General features: G+C 41.0%; 1 protein-coding gene and 2 long non-coding RNA genes across 8 annotated transcripts in view; 2 read left to right on the forward strand and 1 right to left on the reverse strand.

Annotated features, from left to right (window-relative positions):
* LHFPL3 (LHFPL tetraspan subfamily member 3) overlaps positions 1-15,041 on the forward strand; it is a 232,676-nt gene that overhangs the window by 56,527 nt on the left and 161,108 nt on the right. The window lies entirely within an intron of this gene.
* Positions 8,211-11,847, forward strand: LOC147653430 (uncharacterized). Its single transcript, XR_015286128.1, has 2 exons — positions 8,211-8,299; positions 11,680-11,847. It is a non-coding gene; the product is annotated as an uncharacterized LOC147653430 (long non-coding RNA).
* Positions 12,029-12,232, reverse strand: LOC147653431 (uncharacterized). Its single transcript, XR_015286130.1, has 2 exons — positions 12,197-12,232; positions 12,029-12,107 (listed from the first exon to the last, which is right to left on the reverse strand). It is a non-coding gene; the product is annotated as an uncharacterized LOC147653431 (long non-coding RNA).

Raw genomic sequence — 15,041 nt, forward strand, 5'->3', positions numbered from 1 at the left:
AGCAAACCTCCTTCCCACTTGTGGTTTCCCCTGCAGACAATGTGTCCTTTACATAAATAGACTCTGTGGTAACTTTTAATTTCACTGTAAATATGCAGATTGACTTAAAGTCAACACCTTTTGCCAAAAATAGAGTGCATTTCATGACAAGTACGTAATTAACGTTTTCCTAATTAATTGTTGGCTGCTTGCCAAATTAGTTCAGTCACAATATGTATTATTTAGAATGATTCCAAGCAAATTATTAGCATGGCAACCAATTGAAAACACTCAAATACTAAAACTTTGGCAGCCTTCAGGTTCCATTCAGAGGCAGGTCAGAGTAAAGCTGTAGTAAATTAAAACAGAGAGTTTTTTCCATACTTGTTAGCACCATTTGTTACCCAGGACTGATGCCATGCTCAGAAGTCATGATCTAAGTCTGTAACTGGGTAGAGCTCAATCCTGGAGTACCTGGCTTCAGTGACATGGTCTTAGGGGTGAGTTCAGCCTTATCCTCCAGTACTTAGAGTATTTACAGCATTTACTACATGATGTAGTAAGCCACATGTGTTTGTGAAATAATGACTGATATTAGCATGTTGACTTCTGATTAATGATTGGCTTCTGGTTAATAAAAAAAAAAAATAAATTAAATTGGTACATCTTAATTTCTTTATTTGAAAAGAATAGTTTGATCAGGCTTGGAACAAGACCCTTTCAGTCTGGTACTGGGAAATACAGGGCTTTCCTTTCCCTGCTTCACTCCCACACTTTGATCTCTGACCCTGGCATTCCCTGCTCATACTCCTGTAGGGCGCGGACGAGGCATCTGACTGCTGTAGCGACGGCTGTCTTCCAGCTCCTGGAGAGAGTGCTGTGTGTTCCAGGTGATCCCACTGGCAGCAGGGCTGGCACATGGAATGATGCAGCATCCTTCTCCAGCAGGGCTCGGTGCTGCCTCGCATCCTGCTTGGGCAGGGCAGTGTGACCTTAGCTGGTTTCTCTGTCACCACCTGGACACAGGGGCTGCTGTGCACTACAGGCAAAGGATTTCACCTGGCATCAAAACCCTTTAATGCTTACACCTCTCTGTGACACTTGCCACAGTCACTGTCCCTTAGTTTCCCCATCATGCTGGAGCATTTAGAAAAGGTAATGATGGAAGAGGATTAATGTAGGGGAGGCATTGTTGGTGTTGATGAGACAGTTCCAGTTACTGGGTTTTTACTTTTGTACATGTCACACTAGAGGGCAACATGGAAGAAATGCTATGTAGCAGCTATGGATTTGTATTTTCATGTAATCATACAATCCTTTAGGTTGGAAAAGACCTTTAATATCATTGAGTCCAGCTGTTAACCCAGCACTGCCAAGTCCACCACTAAACCACATCTCTAAGTGCTACATCTACACATCTTTTAAATACCTCCAGGGGTGGTGACTCCACCACTTTCCAGGAAGCCTGTACCAATGCCTGGCAACCCTTTCAATGAAGAAATTTTACTAATATCCAATCTAAACTTCCCCTGGTGTAACTTCAGGACATTTCCTCTTTTCCTGTCACTTTTATCTGCAAGAAGAGACTGACCCCCACGTGGCCACAACCTCCTTTCAGGTAGTGATAAAGTGTCCCCTGAGACTCTTTTTCTCCAGACTGAACACCTCCATCTCCCCCAGGCACCACTCATCCAACTTGTGCTCCAGACCATTTCTCATCCTCATTGCCCTCTCCTAGATACTTTCCAGTACCTTCATGTCCTTCTTGTAGTGAAGGGACCAGAACTGCATAGAGTGTGTGGCCTCACCAGTGTGGAGTACAGGGGTCACTGCCCTGGTCCTGCTGCCCACCCTGCTTCTGGTACAGGCAGCATGCCTGGGGAGAGGTGTGCTGAGTTTAATGCCACTTACAAATTCACACCTTTAATCGACACTTACTGTTAAAGGATGGTGAAATCTGAGCAAAGTTTGGCACCACAAGGTGTCTAGAAGAATCAGAAATTGTTTAGAAACAGTATCTTGAGTTCTGTGAGCTGATTGTTAAAATGGGGGCTGTGCTCCTGCAATGCAGGAGATAACACTGCAGGAATCATCTGTCTCTGGATAAGAGGACCTGGCATGTAGTGAATCTTGAGTTTTTCCTTGACCAGGTTTTCATGTGACATATTGTCTAATTTTATATTTTATTTTGTCTAATATTATATTTGTGATGCCACATAGGCATTTTTTTTCCTAAATTTGAATAAACAGACTAAACCACTGAGACCATTATTTGGCTGCAGTAATCTCTGCATTAAGCAGCTGCCTGTCAGAGTTGCAGTGTAGAACCTAGAGGCTTTGCGCTGTTCTCTAAGTAGATCCATTGCAAAAACATCATCACTTTAAATGAATCACAGCACATCCTGAAGAGCTGCATTCTGGTCTCTGCTGCCTCAGTGCTGTCTCATAGTCACGCACTGTCCCAGCATGCCTGAGCTCTGGTTTTCAGCCCAGAGTGAGCCCTTGGATGCCCACTGGCATACACGAGACCAAGGCCTACAGCTGAGGTGACTGCCCATGGTGTGAGCACTGCTGGTGGGCAGTGATGCTGCCCTCACCTTGCACACCTGGGCACAGTGCCTCTGCACCTCTGGGAAGGTACTTAAGGCTGGCAGAAGGAGATGAATTCATGCTTTCTGCTGAAGAGGTCAAAGCAGAGATTGGATGAATTGCAGCCTCAAAGTGTACATCTCTGTTGACTGTGTGAATTCCTAGAGTGATTTACTTGGTTTAGTGATGGACATGGTAGTGCTGGGTTAACAGTTGGAGCTGATGATCTCAAAGGGTTTTTTACAATCTAGATGGTTCTATGATTCTGTTATTCTAGAATCATAGAATTGGGTTAGGTGAAAATACTTGTTTTGTATCAACACTGTGGTTATGATAGAAATACCACATCTGGATTACATCTCTCTTTTCAAGTATAAATTACAAACTTTTCAGGTCAATGTCCATCTCTTAGAGGCCCATGTATAGCACCTTGCATGGTGGGTCCCTAAGCTTATCTGAGGTCACTGTACTGTATCTCCACCTATTTTGTCACTACTCCATGAAGGCTATTATTTTCATTATGTGATCAGTAGAAGAGGAGATATATTATACATTCACATTCTGTTAATGAACACGTCAGTCTTTAGTTATGAAGAAGTTAGGTTTAAATTTTTTTAGTAAATGTTTTTCAAACCAATGTACTTCAACGGCCCCTTTTTAGTTAGCCACTGTAGTATACATTAAATGTCAAAGTGCTTTAGTCTGTACGGCACAATACATCAGCATTGTGCAGCGGTTTGAATGCTAGATACATTTTAGATGCCCAGCAAAGGAAGAGAGATGCTACATTGTTGGGAGTTCTTCCTGACTTTCAATCAAGTACCTGATCTGCAATGCCAAACACAAACTGCATTTCATTTAAAAACGCTGCTAGGTAGTCCTTGATTGAACACTATGAACCTGATCAGAATCTAATTTGGGTTTGCATTGCAAAAGACACTTACATTAGCACCTCTAGCAGATCAATAACAGGTTTTAATGCATACTAATAAAAAAAGTCCTAATTCCAAATACAGCTTTAAGTTTCACAAGAGCAACATAGTTCTTGCTAATCAAATCTTTGTTGAACAAGAAGCAGTGAAATGGAGTACTGTTTTCAAACAAACGTCTCAGAATTACACTAACTAAATGCCACAAAAGCAAACCACACTAATCTATTTTTCACAGTTGTGAGTGCAATTAAATGGCACATTTTAGGGGAAAATGCTTGTTCATGGGGGAGTCCTGACTTCTTCCTGATGGTTTGTGTGCCTGCTCTCAGTGTGTAAAACTTTCCCTTTATGACAATAAAAACCATCATCATCAGTAAAGTTAAGAAAATATGGAAGAAATTATGTCCATACATGGTTGCTCATATAGCAAGTAGAGTATTGACTGGCAGAATGATTTTGCTCTAAGGATTTGCCATGGTTGTACAAATTCCATATTTGGCTAATTGATAATGAAGACAACCCTTTGTCTCTCTTCTATTGTACCCCAGCCAATGCTTCACTGGCAGACTGGAGCCCTATGAGTCTGCTGCCATAATAACTGTATGTCAATTTACTAATAATATTTTAATTCAAAATTCTATATAGGCAGGCTGCAATTTGATTTTTCAGGATTTTTTCTTATTTTCTCCATTGCCGTGTTAATTACATTGCTGGATTTGGTGAGCAAGACTCCTTGTGTCTCCCAGATCTCAGCTGCTGATGCAAAACTCAAGAAATTGATCCTGGCGGTTTGTGTAGCACTGCAGGTGACGCAGTGCGTGGGAGGTAGAGGAAGATTTTATTGATCCAGTAATGTCACTCCCCCTACTTCTGTCCTCCCACTGAACTGACCATTCCATCTTCACTGCAATAATTCACGTGTTGCAGAGCCACACTCCTCTCTCTGGTGTAACACCAGCCTCCCAAATAAAGGTGCCCATGACCTCCCTTTGCTTTACTGAACCACATCAATTTCTTGGGATTTGTATTCTGATTCTGTTTGGCTGGTTGAGGTTTTGGGGTATTTTTTGAGGGCATATGTTTGTACTCAAAGTATTGAGATATTTTTTGCTGGGCCTGCAGGAAGCATGACATCTGTAGAGTTTGTCATACAAGACATCAGACATATAAATCTGTATTTGTTCACCAATGCAAACAAAATGTCTGGAATGCCGGGGGATATGTTCTTAATATGACAAGGAGGAGGCAGTCATGTAAATATAAATCAGAATTTATATATTGGAGTCCCTGCTTCTATAGTTTAGGCTTTTTCATTCTACTGAAAAAGCTACAGTGATTTTCAATTAAGGCAAAATTATTTCTTCAATTACATAATTAAATCTCACAACACAGTTGTGTTTCCATAGACAGGGGCTATGTGGAGTGGAGGGCTTGTGTCTGAACTAGCGAGCGACTGTCTGAAGCTGCTGGGACACGACCTCCAGAGCTTCCACTTCATCTCATGGAGTTGCGGCTGTGAAAGAGGAGATGGAATATGGGGTGACTTGGATTTAAAATGCCCAAAAACTTCTCTTCAGAAGTAATGAAAAGCACTCCCTAATGTTGCACTAAGAAAACAAGTGCTGAACTTCAGTGTTATCCTAATGTGGTCCTTCTGTGAGTGCTCTCCTTCCCAAACTAGCCAGCACCTCTTCCCTCTGCAGCTGGCACTGGAAGAAGGGGTGCTAGCACTCTTCTCAGACAAAAATGATCCTCAGCTCTTGGCTAGCTCCTGCATGGCATCATCCTGAAAGGTGGTGAGAGCTCCTGCATAGCATCACCCTGGAAGGCATCACCGTGACAGGCATCACCACAATGCTTGTGTGGTATCACCACCAGAAATTGTCTTTGCAGGTACAAAATGAGCACACAAGGCCCCCCAGCCAGGGAAGCTGCTTACACATGAAAGAGAGAAAGAAATGGTCCCTGGGGAAGGCATTCCTCAGGTCTGCTTTGGTCTCTCTTCTGGCAGATTAAGTTACATTTCCTTGTACTGTTCCATTAAAATGTGGTGTGTTTTTGTAAGAAGACAAGCACAAGGGAAGTGTATGGGTTTCCCTAACCATGGTCCTTGGCAGTGCTGCATTAAAGCCACCTCTGAAGTTTCCACCCATCTCTAAATTTCCCTTTCCAGACTGTAAATTTGTGGGATTTGTTCTTCATACATGCACTTTTTGTCATACTACCTTAATAAACACAACAAAACAATGACAGTAAACATATTAAACATGTGAAGCTCAGTATTTCTCAAGAGTATTCAATATTATTTTCCTGCTAATTTGTTGTTTATATTCAGGAATGCAGTGTCTTTTTTTTGCATCCACAGTTCATATGAATAAGTATTTCCCACTTAAACTTTTTTGTTTCCTTTACTGTTATTTGATGTAGTAGAAGTCACTTGAAAAAAATAGATTTTGGTTATTGTTCATTTTGTATAGCAAGTTTATTAGTGCAAAAAGAAATCTAGATACAGTCCAGAAGTTTTTATTAACATTTTATTTGCTGATATCTTAAATCTAGAAAGGTTATATCAAGTTTAAACTACATTAGCATTTGTATTGAGCAATAGCTAGTCCTTAATGACTTCAGAATTACAGTTTACTGCTGTGAATACTTAATCTTTCTTACAAGCTTTTAAATTAGAAGAATAAATGCTGCTAAAAAGAAAATAATCAAGTAATGTACATGGTAGAGTTACTAAACTATACTATATGATTAAATATGCTATAGTATTTTGATTTAGGACTCCAAGGACATACTTATTTTTCATGGAGAACTATATATGGAAAATAAATAATTCTAAATACAGTTCAGCCAAATATAATTCAGTAAGATGGGGAAGAGAGGGGCCCTGAACTGTATCTCTTCACTTTTTGGTAGCACCAGATTCTTAGATTTTATTATTTCAGGCACATGTGCTGTCTTGGGACCCTGATGCCATGCTTGTCCACATCCATCTGCAGCTTGGGAGCCTGAACTCCTGGAAGGCAGTGCCAGATTTCCCCAGGAAAGCGTGGCTGTGGTGTTGAGCTGCACATTTCACTCTGCTAGCAGCGTATCCTCAGGACAGCTGTTACCAACTTGCTGTGTCCAAGCTAAAGAAAAGGTTGCTTGAAGTCCTCCTACCAGATAGTTAAACTCAAAGACTTGATAGGTGCAAAAGGAACCCACATTAGATGTAAAGACAAGAGTTTAGTTTTCTTGAAGTCTTAAGACCCTAATGAAAGAGTTATTATTACTCCAGCTACGATGAACACAATGAACACCAGTTCAAATTGTTAAAATTATACATATGCAAAGCTTTTTAACCCCCATCCATTTCTCTGGCTTGTGTGTTCATCCTTCCATTGCTCTACTGGGTTCTGCTGCCAATGTCTTAAGTCCTGGAGTACAGAGCATCCTCAGTATCCCAAGTTGCATCACTCGATGCTCCTGGGATCCTCTTTGGGATCATTTTTGCCTTTGCTGACATGTACTGAAATTTTCCACTTTTTCACTGGCTGGCCAGTCTACAACAGGTCAGAATCTACTGTCTCTCTTAGATGTGGGTGTTGTTTCATTACTCCTATACCCAGTTTACTCAGCTGCCACACTTCAGTCCTTAGATGACCAGTAAACCTCTGCTGGTGAATTGCTTATAGCCCTGCTGGAATGGTTGCTGTTACAAATTTGTGATAATTTAGAGGGCATTTCAAAGAATGTTCCTACTTTCAAGTAAGTTACTGAGGAACTGCTGAGAAAACTGATGGGGTTGCTTTGGTAGAGAAGAAGAAATCTTAAAGCCTGGAACATTTTGAAACTTTAATTGCAATTAATTCTTGCAATGCTTATCAGGTGAATTGTATGTATTATATAATGCGAAACACTGTGCTAATCATAGCAGTGATTATTATGCAAAGCCCTTTTCCAAGGTAGGTCTTGAAATGCCCTAAGGACACAGCAGGGAAGTGCTGGGGAATTCAGGATGCATTTTCATACTTTTATTCTATTTTATTCCCTCGCATTTCACAGCACCTCATGCCAATCATTTGTTAATGAAGAACAGGGAATTTCCTTGTTGTCATTTGTTCCTGAAATCGTACCTTGCCTCTGAGATATACACCGAAGGAAGAACTCACCATTCAGGTGTCACTCTGCCTTCAATCAACCTTTGTAGATCAAATACAAAAAGAGGGTGACCCTGAAATGAAATGACCTTGCTGCTGCAATCTCAAATCAACAAACATAGAAGAAAATAATTTGGAACTCTTTTTCAGTATCATAAGGCTATAGAATTCAGTTTGCATTTTTTTCCAGTGAAAACTTTGAAAAATTATGATACAATTATGCTCACATAGGAGAAGCAGAAATAAGAAGGTGCAGGATAATAACAGCATTACTTTCTGGCATCTAAATTTCACAAAAATTGGACTATTCCACAGCATCATCGCTCTAAATAGACTATTTGCTATACCAGAAATGGAAGCTTTCATCATGCTGATGAGAAGTAAAACCCAGCACAGGTCATAATAGCCAAAGCTGTGACTCAGGACAGTGCAGGTTCTGCTTCCAGCTGTCTCCTGGTGCTCAGGGAGATCCCAGTCTTTCCCCTATACTTACTGTTGTGTGCATATAAATTTACTGTCTGCAGCAGTTCACAAATTTATACTTATTCTGAAATCATCCATGCCAAATGACTGTAAGAAGATTATTTATTTGCTTTCCCAGTAATGTCACTGACGTAGCAATGGAGTTGGTTCTCTGGCCAGTTATTTATCAGAGTGAGTAGTTAGGTACATAAAGAATGGACTGTCAGCCATTAAGTCAATGTATTTTCTAGGGCATGTTGTGGGTCAAAGTTAAAAATGTGTAACTTTTTTAACACTGGGGATTTTTAAAAATCTTATTCCACTTGTAGGATATTTTTTATTTAGTTGCTCAGCTGTTGAAGCAATAGTATTCGATCCTAATGTCTGTCTTCAGATTCCAGCTGCAGTGGCTTCCAGTCAGTGATGTCTTTGCCTGAAGGTGATAAGTGTTTCCCAAAACATGCAGTGGTTTGCAGGGCAGGGTTTGAGGGTATGTGTTCAGTCTGCCTGGAGGTCGGGCAGCCTGTGGGTTGGTCAGAATCACATCACTCACCTCCCAGGGAAAGTTCACCCCTCTTTCACTGTGGTTACATCCATGTGAAGCCTTTGGCCTTGTGAAAGGGTGGGAACTCAGGTCACCTTCTCCTTGGCAAACAGAGACAGATGACATTTTGGTCACTCTCTCTGCTCCAGTTGGTCTCCAGTTACCTCCTGCCAAATGCCAGCATTTTCCATGGGTAGAGCACCTTCTGTCTTTTGAGAATTGGATTTCCATAACCCAGGTCCCCCTCCTTGGTCAGGACTAGTGCAGTCACCCCATCATGTTTCAGGATGGGGAAGAAGTCAGGAATGTCCCTGACCCCACCAACATAAGGTACATTCCTGGAGAGATACATGGACACATCTGCGCTACAGGGATCTCTCCAGGCAGGGTGGGTCAAGTGCACCCAGAGAAATTGTCTATGCCCATCTCCTCACAGGGCTGGGGAAGGTCTGGATGAGGTTCTTGGTCATGGTTAGGTCCAAAGAAGGCACTAAATTGTGTAAATCAAATACAACCAGGACAGCACTCACTGTGGGCAACAGCTCAGATGCAGGGACCTCTCATGGTTGAGGCCTGAGGTTGAATATTGCATCTGTGCTCTGAGACACACAGAACTCCAACAAAATTCCACTATAGCCACCAAGTCCTTTTGTTCCTTTTGTGAGCCCAATCCAGAGCAGGGCTTGAGCTTTGAGCTCTCATTGTAACCCCTGATGTCCTCCTAACTCCCATGGGGATGGCAGGCTGCCCAGGGAACCCTAACACTGTTGTGGCTCATGGCTCCAGGTAATCTTCCAGCTTCCTACTGCAATAAAGCGACACTTGTCCTCCCCTTCCCAGGCATGCACTGACACTGGCTGCTTTCTGGAACATGAGAGTGTCTCATCCATCTTCCCAGTTCTAGATAGGACAAAAATTTACTCCAGAATTTAGAGCCAAAGTAAGGAAATTAATCAACAAGACCATAGGGACATCCATCTTCCTTTGCCATTGTGGAAAATAAGTCTTTTAGACTCCTCAAGTCGTACTTTATATTTTTAATAGGTCCAGACTCTCCTTTTGTTTCTAACCTGGACATTTATTTTTATTTTTTTCTCTGCTTCTTTTAGCCATGCATGCAGGGATGCTGTGGGATGGTAACCATAGTAACTGCAGAACATGGAAGACATAATTTCAGCCCCAAAATGCATATTACTGGGTTTGTGTTTGCTGGATGTGAATTGTCTCAATCCCTAAACAACAGAAGGAAGTGAAAAGAAGTTACTTGTTTCACTGCAATTAAAGGAGAAACTCAGAGTTAGCAGACAGTGGGTGAAATATGCATTAGGTGCTGTTCTGGTGTGTACAGGAAGCTGCTATAGACAGATAAGACCAAAACAAAATCTAAGTTCTGGTTTTATATTTATCTTATATTTAATGACAATATTATGTATATTTAGTAACAATAAAATTATCCAGTCTGAGGCTTTCTCATCCACACCGGGCATTTCATCAGCATTGTGAGCATTGTGATCAGGTGATCTCAAGGGTCTGCTGTACAGGGCTGACACAATGCCAAAGCCGTGGCTCTGTGCCACAAATGATGAGCAGCTTGCCCATCCAAAGCAGATGCACCAAACAGAGCAGTAATGGGGCTCAGCCCCTCATCCTCAATGTCCAGCTTTGAGTGTTCACCCACAGAAGGGGATCACCCAGGTTTGTCCCCAGGTGATGGAGCTCAGGAAATCATCCTAAGGATGGAGGTTCCAGGGAGAGGAAAGGGAAATTGGGGAGCTAGAATATGTTTCATGTGATTAAAAACTGCTGGAGAGGAAATAAAAGTGTGAAATTATGCTAAAAACCACAAGAACTTATTCTACTGTACTGATATCTCCAGTCTGATAGACATGGCCTCGTATGTGACTGGTCAGATATAACGTTCTGTGCATGACCAAAACCCCTTCCCTTACTAGACAGAGGTTCCCATCTGACCCAGGGTGATAAATGATGTTGCTGTAGAATGCTTGTTGCAAAAAATCTGATGCTTTCTCTCCCATCCCCTTTTTCTATGTAAACAATCCTATTTCCCCTGTGCACAAGTGTCCCAGAGGGGGCAGCTCCATGGCTGCAATGGTTTCTGTTTCCAACTACACAACAGATTGGGGATTTTAGGGACCAAGTCAAAATCATGGCAGTACATAGTAATGTTGGGTGTAATCATTTGTCTTGCCCATGATAGCACAGATAGCTGCATCTACTGTTGAAAAAAAATCACTTATTATAAAAGAACTTCAGTACTAAATAGTTCTAGGGATTTATTTTTATGTGCATTTGAAAATTAGTGCCTTGATGAATCACAAACCAATAAACAGTTTCTTTTCCTAGAAATGTCTTTTTTCAGGGGACTGCTAAGCCTTGCCCTGAGGAACTTAAAAAATTACTACACTGCCTAGGCTAATGAGATTATATTTATAATACCAAATTTGTAATAACTTAAGAAATAAATCAGCCTTTGCTTTTGAACTGATATTTACTTTTCCTTTCTCTCAGAGGGAAACAAACTTTAAAATGAGAGAAACTGAGTTTTACAGAGTAATAAGACTCCACAAGTCAGATATTAATGAAAAACAATAATGGTTAGAACTGTTGACTTAATAAGAAAAGAAAACTTAGCTTAGTACTCCTTAGCTGGTCTAATCCTGAAATTGGATTTACCACTTTATCTTTTTAGGAACCTTCTCCCTTTATGACTTTCCACAGCCTTGATATTAGTATTAATATTTTCATCATATGGAATAACTTGTTTTCCCCCATTACATCAAAAAGTTACATGGGGACAAACAGCCATTTTTGCAACACTGGAGAAAAACAAGCAAAGCAACAGATGTGTAACAACAGGCACCTTTCATTGCCACACCTTTCTGCACTTTCACATGGATTAACAAGGGCACATACACAGTGAATGTTTCAGGGTTTTCCATGCTGTGTTTCTCCTCTACTTTGATCTCTGGAACACATTTCTCATGAAAATGATGGATTTTTTCCCCAGGTTTTGCTCGTGGACATGAAAACAACAAGCTAATTCTTTCCTGTTGAACAAAGAAAGTTAGGAGGACAGTGCAACAATTGCTACAAGTTCAGTAACAACAACAGTAACAACTACAACAGCAATAATATGAATGCTTATTAACTTCATAAAACAATTACAATGAAACAGCTAAAATTATTTTTTTTGTCTGAAAGAAGAAAAATCCCTTAGAAGACTTCCAGTGCACAATGGAGAGCAAACAATCCAACAAAATATGTCAGAAATATAATGATAATCAATGGATAAATTGATTACAAGAAAAAATATGTTTTAAAGATTCATGAATAAATGCAGCTAACTGAATCACTCACCATAACAATTAGCAACCACATCTCTATGAAAAATGTATTCTCCAATGTTTTGTAAGTGAAATCAGTAAAGGAGGCTGTCTTTTGTACAAAAAGGGAAGAAGATTAATTGGTATTTTTAACCGAATTGGAGTATATACTTTATTCTCAGGAAGAATTTGCTTTCTTACCTCAAGCTGCAGACCTTTTCCCTTTCAAAAGGTTTTAAAAATATTTTTTCAGTATTCAAAAGTTGCATGTCCCTTCCTCCCAGCAGAAAAATAGCAAAAACATCTGAAGTTCAGATGTTTAGAAAAATATTGCTCTGAGGTCTGAAACCAAATACAAGAAATTCCCTGCTGGAAGTATTTATTCTCCCTGCAAGATGGAAGCTGTGACAGGTGAATTTATTTTAAAGGGAAGGTGCCCCAGCTGTCTGCATCAGAGCTTGGAGAAAACCACAAATAACTCCATCTTCAGTGGCTGTGGAGAAGGAGACTTGTCTGGCAAAGCAGTTCCTGTGTAGGGGCTGAGGTCCCAGGAGGAACATCACAGGCACCCACTGCAGGGAGAGGAGAATGGGCTTGGCAGGTTGGATCTACTTCTTGCTTCTCTTTCTCAGAGCCTGGCAGTGGACAAGCAGAACCAACCCTAGCTTTGAAATCTCTGAGGAACGTGCTAAATAGTCTGCTAACCCTGATGGAAGCATTCATTTCAGTGACATTTGTCTCTTCCTAGATGGCATTGACCCTTCATGACCAAAATGGGAGCTGCTAGCTCTTTTGTGCCTGCACTGATTACCTTGGTTGCCTACCATACATACCTATTGAACATGAGGTGAAGCGTGGATGAGCAAATATGCTCTTAACATGTAATTTCTCATAGTAATTAGGAATATTCTCAGAGCTCCTTGATTTTGTGAGCTCTCCAAGCTTGCCTTCCCTTCTGGCTTAAGACTTCATGTTCAATTTGTTTTGGTTTGCAGTGTATCATTTATGCTGACATGGTTTGACTTGGTTTTGACATTGCATTATTGTCTCCCCAGCCTTGTGCTGCTGGCTGTATGAGTGTCTGATGGTACTCAGTGGCACGCAAATAAATAGACAATTACAGTTGGTGCAAACATCCATTGTATTTCACAATGTGCAGTCTCCGTACTTGATTTCCAAACCTAAACATGTGTAAGAGGTTTCAATATGCTGTTTCCTGAAAATACACATTACTGTCAATCCCAAGGGAAATATCCATTTTAAATGTCTTTATTCTGCAGTCAGTGCTTCATTGGCCCAAAAATCTGAGAAGGGTTCTATTTATCTGCTGGGGGGCTGTGCTGCTCCTGAGGCGTCTGTTTCTCATTTGGGTGCTTGTCCACAGTCCTTGCATCCATCCCCATAGATAAAACAGCTTCCTATGTTATGTTTAACTTATTCTTAAAAATTTACAACACTTTGGTATATTTCAACCCATTTATAGTGTGAGAATAATCCCAATCCTTCCTCATATGTCCCAGCTGTGTATTAGATGATAAAGACTGGAGTTTTTTCAGTGTTTAAATATCCAGTACAACATGCCAACTCATTTTTGTTTTGTTACACTCTGAAGATGTAACACATGCCATGATGTTCTCCATGCTGAATATCTTATGGCCTGGGTCCATTATACAGGCTCTATTTCTCTGCCTCTGTGCAGGCTTAATGAAGGCTCTCCAGAAGGGTAAAATTAGCCCAGACCTTGGTCTGGCTCTTCCTGTAGGAAACATTCCTCTGTGTATTGGTTTTAATTCCTCCAAGAATCTTCAGTTTGTTAGGGCATTTCCTATGTGTTGTAAAAAAAAGGTGGCATTGATGACAGAGTTAAGACAGCTGGGGAGTCAATCCTGAGTTTCCACTATCACCAGTGGGCTTGCTCTGCTTGCTGCAAGTAGTTTTGAAACCCACAGCTACTCCTACATACTGAGTTGTGTAGACTGAAAGAGAGTCACTTTATGTCATGGTTGCTTTTGGGTCTCTGTCAGATTGTCTCCTGTTTGTAAAGTCAGTTGCAGGTGTTGAGAAACAGGAGACTCCCTTCAGTGCTTTCCTGTCCCTCTGGTTGTGACCAGGTGCTCGGTTACAGGTGCCACTGGGGAACTGAGCTCCAGCAGAAGCAGCTACACCAATCTGAAGGGCACTTCCATCTGAAGAGGGGCACCTTTGCAGTCTTGGTACAAGGTGGATTTGAATGAAAGGAACTGTGAAACCACAGTGAGGTAGTGTTAAAATGAAGGACAGTCATGTACAGACTTGCAAACAGACATTCATGTTTCTTTCCTGTTAACCTAGGTTGCAAACAGAACAGGTAGGATGCACATCTGTGTATGTCACTACAGGTTCTAGGGGATGCTGTATAGAACAGTCATGTTCTGTGATAAAGAAGCAACATGAAATGACTGTGCTCCTTTCCAGTAGATCCCATGACTTTTTCCCTGGCAGAAAGTGCAGAAGAGAATCTGACTTTTCTGTGTGGAGGAACAACCTGTTTTAGAGAGCACTGCCAGGAAGTTGTAGTGTTTGGTGATGAGATTCAGGAAGCAGACTGCATGAAATTTCTGTGCTATCCATCATAACTACATGGTACAGCCCATCTTTAAGCTGGTTTTATTCCTGGGCTTAGCAGTATTTAGCTGGATCTACTCATAAAACTTCATGGATCAAAATATTTATTCCAAATTCAAAAGTTGTACAGTCTCTGAGAGATAGAATTAGAGCAGTTAAAAAAAAAGGCAGTTGATTGAAATGTGAAGTCAAGTGATTGAAGAGCTATGTAAGCGTTAAAGTTTCACATTTCTGGAACATAATGAGAAATCTCATGCAGGTCCTCTGGCCCACAAATCCTGCTGCACACCCTCTTCTCCCTCTCCCGTATTACGAGAATCTTTCATATGCTCTAAGCAGGATCTTGGTCCATGAAGCTCAGCTTATTGACCACCTTCCTCCCTATCTATCCATCCACTCTGTCTGCCCAGGAACAGGAGCTGTGTCAGCTCAAGGCAGGAAT

This window comes from Cyanistes caeruleus, chromosome 4 (assembly GCF_971803275.1).
Source record: "Cyanistes caeruleus chromosome 4, bCyaCae1.hap1.1, whole genome shotgun sequence".
In the NCBI taxonomy this organism is placed as follows: Eukaryota; Metazoa; Chordata; class Aves; order Passeriformes; family Paridae; genus Cyanistes; species Cyanistes caeruleus.